This window comes from Nicotiana tabacum, chromosome 23 (genome assembly GCF_000715075.1).
Source record: "Nicotiana tabacum cultivar K326 chromosome 23, ASM71507v2, whole genome shotgun sequence".
In the NCBI taxonomy this organism is placed as follows: Eukaryota; Viridiplantae; Streptophyta; class Magnoliopsida; order Solanales; family Solanaceae; genus Nicotiana; species Nicotiana tabacum.
The window spans coordinates 124578477-124589142 of NC_134102.1; positions in this window are offsets into that span (position 1 = coordinate 124578477).

Consider the following 10666-nt stretch of genomic DNA (forward strand, 5'->3'; position numbering starts at 1 on the left):
TTTAACCGAACGAGTGGAATATCAACCTAATAGCATCATGAAAATACTTTAGCTACGATACCAATGCCTTTCACAGAAGGTCTTTCTAGCAACAGAATAGTAAAATATCACATTTGGCGTCTTAGAAATTTCCCAAAATTCGTGCTAAAAGGAAGGACGAAACTCAGCCTTAACGTACCTCTCCAACGAACATCCGAATACATGTAGTTCCTTCACGAAAGTTGTTCCTTACGTCCTAAGCTTCAAAACCACTATATATATGCAGCTTATACGCACCTATAAATAGTTCATAAATGAGTTTAAATTGGCAGATTTGCCATATGACCCTAACTTGACGAAACGCCCGTAGAACTTTGTTAAAACGATCATAAAAGAGTCCCAAGATGATTACCTTGGCAAACCAAGTATAAATCCTGAATAACCAGCAAGAACAACAATTTTCTATCTTCCAAAAATAGCTCCAAACACAGCTAATAGAAGGGGAAAACGATTGCAAAGCGTAGAGATTGCGCTTCTAGGCACGGGGGCAAACTTTAACGATAGAAATCGTTAAAAACGCACCTTAATCACTCAAGAACACCATGAAACCCTCTCTTAAGCTTTCTCACTGTTTTGGGACGAAGATAAAATATTTTGGGGTCTTAAATGTCGGATTTTCCGACTTATACCACTTGTTTGACCCGACCCGATTCGCGATCCGATTTCAGCCCGGACAGTCCGCGGTAAAATAGTCATAACTTTTTACTCCAATGTCGGTTTGATGTGAGATTTCTTTGGTTGCAAACTAGACTCGTAGACCTTCGATTAGGTAGGTTGTGGGTCCCATAAATCTTTATATATTGGGAGAAATGATCTGATACATTTGACCCAAAGTTTAGAAAATTTATTAGAGAAATTTACGATAACTTTTGCCGACTTTTATTTCGCAACTTGCTTGACTCCAAAACTTAACATGTGACCAGTGTGATATTATAATATCTCATAACACATTATTCTTAGTATATTATACACTCTTAGTCTTATCCCACAGGTGCAAGTTAACTTAAACCTTCCGAACGCGCGGGGTGCTACCCTAGCCATTTCTTTAACCATGAACCTTTGTTTAAGGGATTCCTTTGACTTAAAGCTTTAGTTTAGTTCCTTGATATTACCACACATTTTCAGTTTTATTCTCCCAATGTGCTATACCTAATCATATATACCTAATATAACCATGCCACGTTACGTATATTACGTAAGAGAAGAGAGAAACACCTGGGGTCTCACAATTTATCACGTTGCTGAAAACTACAGAACAAAACTTACAAGCTTAATGGTTATGTGGACCAGACCTAGGACCAATCAATGGAAGATCAACACTGATGGTAGTTGCATGGCAAATCTAGGCTTGGCAAGGGCTGTTGGAATTGTTAGAAATAGAATTGGGCAAATGGGAATGGCATTCTCCAATCTTCTCTAATTCTCTACTAACAACTCAGCGGAAGTATTGGCAGCCCACTTCGGAGTTAATTGGTATTGTAATCAGAATATTGAAGGTCTACTTTTAGAATTGGACTCACAACTAGTCATACAAATGATCAACGACAATTGTACAACTCCATGGAGACTGCAAGAACCAGTTGAAAGTATCAAAAAATTGGTCAGGTTGAGAGGAATTCAGATCCAACACTATTATAGAGAAGGAAATGAGGTGGCAGATGCACTTGCTAAACACGCCACCACCTTGTAGACAAACACACTATTTTTGAAAGAAGCTCAACTACCACCAACAGCGAGAGGAGCACTAAGAATGGATAAACTTTAGCTTCCATCATTTAGAATCAGGCAGAAGAAGTATTCGGGCTCGTGTTTTCACCCCGTGAGGATATGAGCTCTTGTTGAGCCACACAGGAAAGGGATTTTTATCAATTCACGTAGTCTCAATGACATAGAAGTAGAAGGTCTTAGGACCAACAAATGTATTTAAATTGCTTGTCATCACTTGTTATTATTGGTGTATTCTGTCACGCAGCAAGTTCCCCTCCTTGTAATGTTCCATTTTGGCTATTATATATATGTGACGATGGTTCAAATAAATAAATAAAAAGTGTTTTTATGTAAATACTACTGATATCCGTCATTATGATCACTTCACAAATTACAGTTTAAACTAATTCGGTAGAGGCAGATGTAACACTGTACACACAACTTCTTAGTGACAATAAGTTCGTATTTAGAGTAAATATAAACTTATTTTTTTTAAAAAAAAACTATATGAATAACTCAAAGTCGAAGACAGTACGTGCTCTTGCATATGCTAATTCTCTATTTAAAACTGCTAGTTGGATATTGAAGTTGTTAATTACAACGAGCAACTTGTGAACCTTATACATGGCCAACATTTGAATATTTTTGCATCCATTCGCCTTCATTGGCTTAATACCACGACATTCCAGTTAGTTACTGAATGGCAACAATTAAAATACTTCCCTGAAAGGCTTCAAGTAATTCTTTTCAAGTTAGAGTTTGGGTGTGTTTGGTATTAAGAAAAATATTTTTTAATTTTTTCATATTTGATTGGCTTGAACATCTTAGAAAATATTTTTCCGGTGAATTCATTTTCCTCCAATTGGAGTAAGATGACTTTGTTATCAAGAACAACAATAACAACAACCCAGTAGAATCTCACTAATGGGGTCTAGGGAGGGTAGTGTGTACGCAGACCTTACCCTTACCCCAAAGGAGTAAAGAGGCTGTTTCCGAAAGGCCCTCGGCTCAAGAAAACAAAAAGACAAAACGACAAGAGGAGACAACATTAGTATCGCCACAACAATCATAGAAAAAATAGGAACACCATAAAATAGGAACAAAAAGACTTTGTTATCAAAAGGAGGAAAAATATTTTCAAAAACTCTTTCTCAACCTTTCTTATCTTATCCTATCCCACCCCCTCCCCCGCACCCACCCTCCTACATTCCCCTAATATCGCCACCGCCACTCTGTCCCCTAAACCTCGACCTACCACCCTCCTCAGCCCTTACCCATTTCGTCTCATATAGTATTTGTTTCTATTATATATTTTTCAAAAATATTTTTTGCTACCAAACCAAACAACAAAAAATAAGTTAAAAAAAAATCACTTATTTTCCCAGAAAAATATTTCCTTGGTACCAGACACACTCTTTAAGTTTTTTGGTTTTCTGTATTCTGACAAGTACATGATTTTCCGAATATTGCTTAATTCATTGTAACTCTCTTGACTACATTAATATGTGAAATACATTATATCAATCACCATCCACTTTTCAATGATTCAAATTAAATGATTAAAAATTATTTTACCGTAGGTCGCTACTTTAACCGGCGAGTGCTTTAAAATTCAATATGTTGTTTTGATCTCTACTTTAAACTCTAAACAGCCACTGTGTATTTCAATATGTTTGTGTCTTTTAAGTTATATCATGCCTTCACTTCTATCTCAAAATGTCAACTATGACACTAAGAATAGGTAAAATTAAATTAAATGGTTTCTACTTGAAAACTACAAAGTGTCCAGTGGAATTATTAACTTCAAATTATAAAACTACACCAAGATTTTCACAACATCCAATCTTATGTAAATGACAAGAAACTATCCCAAGGGCGGGATACCTAATTTGGCTCCTCTTAATTAGCACCAAAATGGTGTGGTGAGATTTCTTAGGCGAAACATGAAAAAGATTGAGAAGGTAATGTCACCTTATCAACTTAAGCACGTACAAACATGAATAATCAAAAGTTTATTACGAACATATTGTTGCGACCAAACACACTCACGTAAGTATACGTGATCGTCAAGTAATAGAGTAGTAAATAAAGTATCGTTCCCACGAAAACTTATGATTAACTTTTGACTAATTCAACTCAAATAGCTTATTGATTCAAGCGATTTCTTATAAAATAGATAATTGTCTAATTTACTACCTAAAGATTATCAAGTAATAAAATACTAAAAATCTACACAATACTTAAAATAATTTTAAATAACAATCAATGGGAGATAATATTCCAGGGTCGCGGGTTATCTAACAATCATGTTGCATTCTTCGCTTAAAATAACTAATTGATTTATCTGGATTGTTGATTGATAGGGTTGATATTACTCATAAGAATCTGTAGAGTTATTACTCGCCTATTCAAGCTAACTTAATGCCTATATGTCTATGGAATTAATATTAACAAGAATGCATTTACACTTCCTGTATTTCAACCGAGCAAGACAATTAGGTATATTTCTATCCTAATTGCGAATCCGTTCCCCGATGCCCGAGTTCAAGAACTTGCTCTATTTAATTCTATATGCAATCTAGAGTTCCCACTTTCGAGTTCAACTCTAGATTCGTAGATAGTATTTCACTGTTAGCTACTCAGTAAAATAATTAAAAACAGAATTAAATAAACAACCCAATATGATAAAATCAACTTTGTCAAATTAAACACCAAACATCAACATTCATGTATACCCATGACCCTAGAACAATAGGTTTCTTAGCCACTCATGTTCATACAATCATCAAAAATCATGTTTTCAAATATAAAATCAATGAATACTAGGAAAGGGATGGAAGAATTGATCAAATCCTTGCTTTTGAGTGTTTTGTGCCTCTTCCCTCCTTTAAATCACGGTCCCCCTTTTAAAAATAGGTTTAGGTTGGCTTTTATATGAGTTGGGGGCGTCTAGGGGTCGAAATAACCGAGTCCTAGTCAAAAAAGGAGACTTCCCGTCTTGAGCGTCCAGGGCAGCGTGGGGCGCTGGCCCTGGCGCTCAAACTCTTTGTTCTCTGTAAAGTGCGCCACAGCCAGCGCCCCACGCTGGCTGTGGCCCTCAAATTTCCATTTTTGCGATTTTGTCCCGATTTCGCTCCAATTCGCGCTATTTCGTCCCAAATTGCATCCGAATGATTCCTACACATAGAAATACCAAAATTTAGCACAAACAATCATATTAAACATCTCAAATCGTCGAGACATGAGTAAAATATGAGGTGATATATATCAAAATATGCATACATTAAGCCGATTATCAACACCCCACACTTAGACTCTTGTTCGTCCTCGAACAATGGAACTATATTAGCACCCCCAAAACGTGCTTAGCACTATGAAAGATGACCTCACAATTAATTCACTTAAACAACCTACCTTTTGACTATGATCGATGTTGGCAATTAGGCATGGACACACAAATTTCACATTCTTCCCGTTTTTAAATAGCTCAAGTATACTCAATGTTTTTCAACCAACTCAAGCAACCTCTCCACAACCACCTTACCTCAAGAGAAGACTCGTTACCACTAAGCATCCTCAACACACGCACTTAACCAACACAAGAAAGTGTACAATTTCACCAATCCGTCATGAAATCAAGTGCCCTCACTACAAGTAAAAGAGTGAATATCAAAGTAGTCCGTAAATTTAAATATGTCATTGAACATAAATTAAGGACATCACACAATTGAACAACATTCACTCACTCTCACAAAGAATTCATGTGCATCCCGTGGTCGTACCATAAGCTTGCCCATAGTGTACATCTCTACTAATCTAAGCTAGCTAAATTTAGGATCAATTAGGACTTTAAGGTTGTAATGTAGGCTAAGGGACGAGTAGGATACATTTAGGAATAGTGACTAACCCTCCTAAGCACTTTAATACACTACACTCACACTTCAAGCGCAATATCTTCTCAACCCATTCACTTGTCATACACCATAACTAACATAGCCCTTTTTTCCATCAAGCACCTCTATGGTTTCACTAGCACGAGTGAGAAGGATTAGGAGGTGTGTCTTTCTACATTATTTGAACTTTTGTTTGCTCTTTCTTGCCAAAAATTTTCTCTCTTTTTTTTTTTTACACACTCCATACATTGAAGTTCATAAGCTAGTGACCTTTATTCACAATTTTAGTGCACCTTAAGGGCCCTTCCATGGTTCCACTCGAAAGTCACTTCCCATTCTCTCACCTTACTTCTTCTAGCGACTAAGTTCCTTAGGAGGTAAAGGTTCAACAATCTCACATTAAGAACAAAGTAGGAGTACGGCTTGTAATGTGGGTGCCAAGAAAGCGGTCTATAGGCTCAAAGGGGATAGCAATGGAAAAATTCTATTTGTCAGTGACAAACACCTTTATGGTCAAGCAAGAAATGCCTATGTCATCTCCTAGACTAGCATAACTTAATGATTTCGCGTTGATTAACACACAGGGCAAGTTCTAGACTACACAGGGTAGCACAGAATATCAATAATCCTTACACACACATGGTACTTGACTCACTTAAGACGGTTATGTGTGACTCTCAGGTCAAGCAAGCATGTCAAGTTGAGAATTCTTTAAGCAACACTGCACTAGGTGGCATACAAGTCAATCAACTGAGAAAAAGGCGTCAAAGAGTAAGCTACTTAATTTACTTGGGCATTACAATTCAAATCATATATGCATGAAGACAGAGCGCATGCCCTAACTTAACTTGCCAACACCAAACATGTCAACAGGTACCTCAGAGCAATCTCAGTTTTATCCCTTATCCTACTTCTAAAAAATTAAAACAAAACACTCGGTTCGAGCTACACCCTTGGAAAAGAACCGGCGTCCAAAGAAAAACCAAGGGATACTACCTAACTATCAAAAATAAAACAAAAGAAAATCTTTTTGGTATTTTTAATCGGACTTTAATCCCTCAAGAAAATTATCCAATAGATCCATCGTCGGGAAAAGTCCCAAGTTTTTGTTTATTTTTTTTTTTTTTAGCTAATTAGACTATGTTAGTCTTAAACTAAGCTAAAAGGTGATAAAAGAGAGAGAGAATTTTTTTTTTTAATAACCCTAAAAATTATATACAATTCAAGGAGTATTATACAATTCAAGGAGTATTTCCTCCACCCCACACTTAATCGATGCATAGTCCCCGATGCCTAATAAATTCAAAAATAAGGTAAGGTGGAAAGAAAGAACTCCCTATTAGTCGGAGTCTGCCTCATAGTGGCGGGGAAGTTGAATTGCTTTGTAGACATTGAAGACTGCTTCTTCGTTGTCTACCCTCATAATCATTTTTCCTTCTCGCACTTTAATTATTGCATCACCAGTAGCCAAGAGAGGTCGTCCCAATATGATTGGAACTTGTTCATCAGCCTCAAAATCTAGAATAATGAAGTCAGCTGGGAAGATAAATTTCCCAATTTGCAGCAACACATCTTCAATCACTCCTTCAGGGTAGACTATGGATCTGTCAGCTAATTGCAACATCACGGTGGTTGGTCTTGGAGCTCCCAGACCCAATTGCTTAAACAAGGACAATGGCATCAGATTTATGCTCGCACCCAAATCACAAAGAGAACGACCCACATCAATATTACCGATTCGCACTGGAATGGTGAAGCTGCCAGGATCCTTAAGCTTTTGGGGAAGCTTGTTTTGGACCCTTGAAGTGCACTCCTCAGTAAGTACAACTGTCTCGAACTCAGTCAATTTCCTCTTGTGAGCCACTATATCTTTTATGTACTTAGCATACTTTGGAATTTCACGAAGTACATCCACTAATAGAATATTTAATTGAACCTGACTCAACATAGAGAGAAATTTGTTGAACATGTGATCGTCATTCTTTTTCTGCAATCTCTGGGGGAAAGGTGGTGGTGGCCTTGCAGCCTCCATTCGCTCTGAACTTGCATCATTTTTCTTTGGCTCGTTTATTGCCTTAGGAATCAGCTCCCTCTTAGGTATAGGTTTGTCCTTTCTTTTCTTTGGCACTTCTTCCAGTGCCCTCCCGTTTCTGAGTGTAACTGCATTAACTTGAGGGTTCTTCTATGTATCACTGGGAAGAGCGCCTGCAGGTCTAGTGTTTTGATTTGTTGCTAACTGTCCCATTTGCCTCTCAAGATTTCTGAAATCGGTCCTGAGCTGTTGATTATCAAGCAACAACTTCTTCAGCAAGTCATTCGTACTCTCTTCTGTTTGTAGGGGTGATTTTTGAGGTTGATTGAAATTTTCTTGGGGCCTATACTAGTTCTGATTCTGTTGATTTCCTCCCCATGAGAAGTTAGGATGATTCCTCCAACTTGAATTGTAAGTGTTCCCATATTGTGCATGCTGATTCATCGGACCTCTGTTTTGTTGCCCCACATAGTATATAGATTCAGGATTTGTGGGACATATGTCACTCATATGACTTTCACCACATAGTTCGTAATAAATAGACATCTGTTGTACATGCTGCATCTGTTGTGTTTGTTGCATTGTCATTCTGTTCATCTGATTTGCCAGCTTTGCAATATCTGCTCTCATGGCTGAGAAGTCATCAAGCTCAATCACCCCGGCTGCCTTCTGTTTAATTGCTCTTCTTGTGTCCCCATCTCCTTGCCAATTATGGTCATTAGCAGTGAAGTTATTTAGCAAGAGTTGTATTTCACTATACGGCCTTTCCATGCAACTACCCCCACAAGCTGAATCAAGATTCATCTTTGATGCCTCGTCTAGCCCATCAACAAAAGTGTGACCCAATACCTCATCAGTCTGACAATGATGTGGGCAGTCTCTGAGTAGCTTCTTGTATCTTTCCCAAGCTTGATGAAGTGTCTCGCCATCCCGTTGTTGGAACCCAAGAATTTGGCTCCTCAGCGATTTGGTCTTCTTAGTAGGGAAAAACTTAATTAGGAATTTTCTTGCTAAATCATCCCAAGTTTGGATTGAGTTCGCAGGCTCCTTTTGCAACCATTCCTTAGCTTCCCCCAACAATGAAAAGGGAAATAGTGTCAGCCTGACATAGTCTTTGGAAACGTTCGGATAATTGTAAGTGTCCGTAATTTCCAAGAAGTTTTGAATGTGCCTCTGCGGGTCCTCATGAGATAGACCCACATATTGCCCTGTGGACTGAATCACCTGTACCATGTACTGTTTGAGTTCAAAATGCCCCATGATATCAGGCTTTACGATAGCCTGAGTCATATTAGCAAGATCGGGCCTTGCGGCTTCTATCACCGGACGCTCCTCATTACCTGCCATCTCTATTGGCTGTGGTTGAACTACGATGTCCAACTCTCTTTCTATTCTCGTTCTAGCTTCGACTTCTCTCTTCACTCTATGAAGTGTTTGTTCAATCTCTGGATCAAAAGGAAGGAGGTTGTTTGCACTTCTAGTCCTCCGCATTCAAGAGAAGATTCTGCGTTAACACAAACAAGGCAAACTGAAAATTAAAACTTGAACTAAAAAGTAATAAAAGCTTAACTCAGTCAAGTAGCTAATTTCTAAGTCCCCGGCAACGGCGCCAAAAACTTGTTGCGACCAAACACACTCACGCAAGTATACATGATCGTCAAGTAATAGAGTAGTGAATAAAGTATCGTTCCCACGAACACTTATGATTAACTTTTGACTAATTCAACTCAAATAGCTTATTGATTCAAGCGATTTCTTATAAAATAGATAATTGTCTTATTTACTACCTAAAGATTATCAAGTAATAAAATACTAAAAATCTACACAATACTTAAAATAATTTTAAATAACAATCAATGGGAGATAATATTCCAGGGTCACGAGTTATCTAACAATCATGTTGCATTCTTCGCTTAAAATAACTAATTGATTTATCTGGATTGTTGATTGACAGGGTTGATATTACTCATAAGAATCTGTCAAGTTCTTACTCGCCTATTCAAGCTAACTTAATGCCTATATGTCTATGGAATTAATATTAACAAGAATGCATTTACACTTCCTGTATTTCAATCAAGCAAGACAATTAGGTATATTTCTATCCTAATTGTGAATCCGTTCCCCGATGTCCGAGTTCAAGAACTTGCTCTATTTAATTCTATATGCAATCTAGAGTTCCCACTTTCGAGTTCAACTCTAGATTCGTAGATAGTATTTCACTGTTAGCTACTCAGTAAAATAATTAAAAACAGAATTAAATAAACAGCCCAATATGATAAAATCAACTTTGTCAAATTAAACACCAAACATCAACATTCATGTATACCCATGACCCTAGAACAATAGGTTTCTTAGCCACTCATGTTCATACAATCATCAAAAATCATGTTTTCAAATATAAAATCAATGAATACTAGGAAAGGGATGGAAGAATTGATCAAATCCTTGCTTTTGAGTGTTTTGTGCCTCTTCCCTCCTTTAAATCACGGTCCCCCTTTTAAAAATAGGTTTAGGTTGGCTTTTATATGAGTTGGGGGCGTCTAGGGGTCGAAATAACCGAGTCCTAGTCAAAAAAGGAGACTTCCCGTCTTGAGCGTCCAGGGCAGCGTGGGGCGCTGGCCCTGGCGCTCAAACTCTTTGTTCTCTGTAAAGTGCGCCACAGCCAGCGCCCCACGCTGGCTGTGGCCCTCAAATTTCCATTTTTGCGATTTTGTCCCGATTTCGCTCCAATTCGCGCCCTTTCGTCCCAAATTGCATCCGAATGATTCCTACACATAGAAATACCAAAATTTAGTACAAACAATCATATTAAACACCTCAAATCGTCGAGACATGAGCAAAATGTGAGGCAGTATATATCAAAATATGCATACATTAAGCCGATTATCAACACCCCACACTTAGACTCTTGCTCATCCTCAAGCAATGGAACTATATTATTGATAATATCTAGAATTTTATACTACCAGTACAATTTAATCAGTTATATTATATA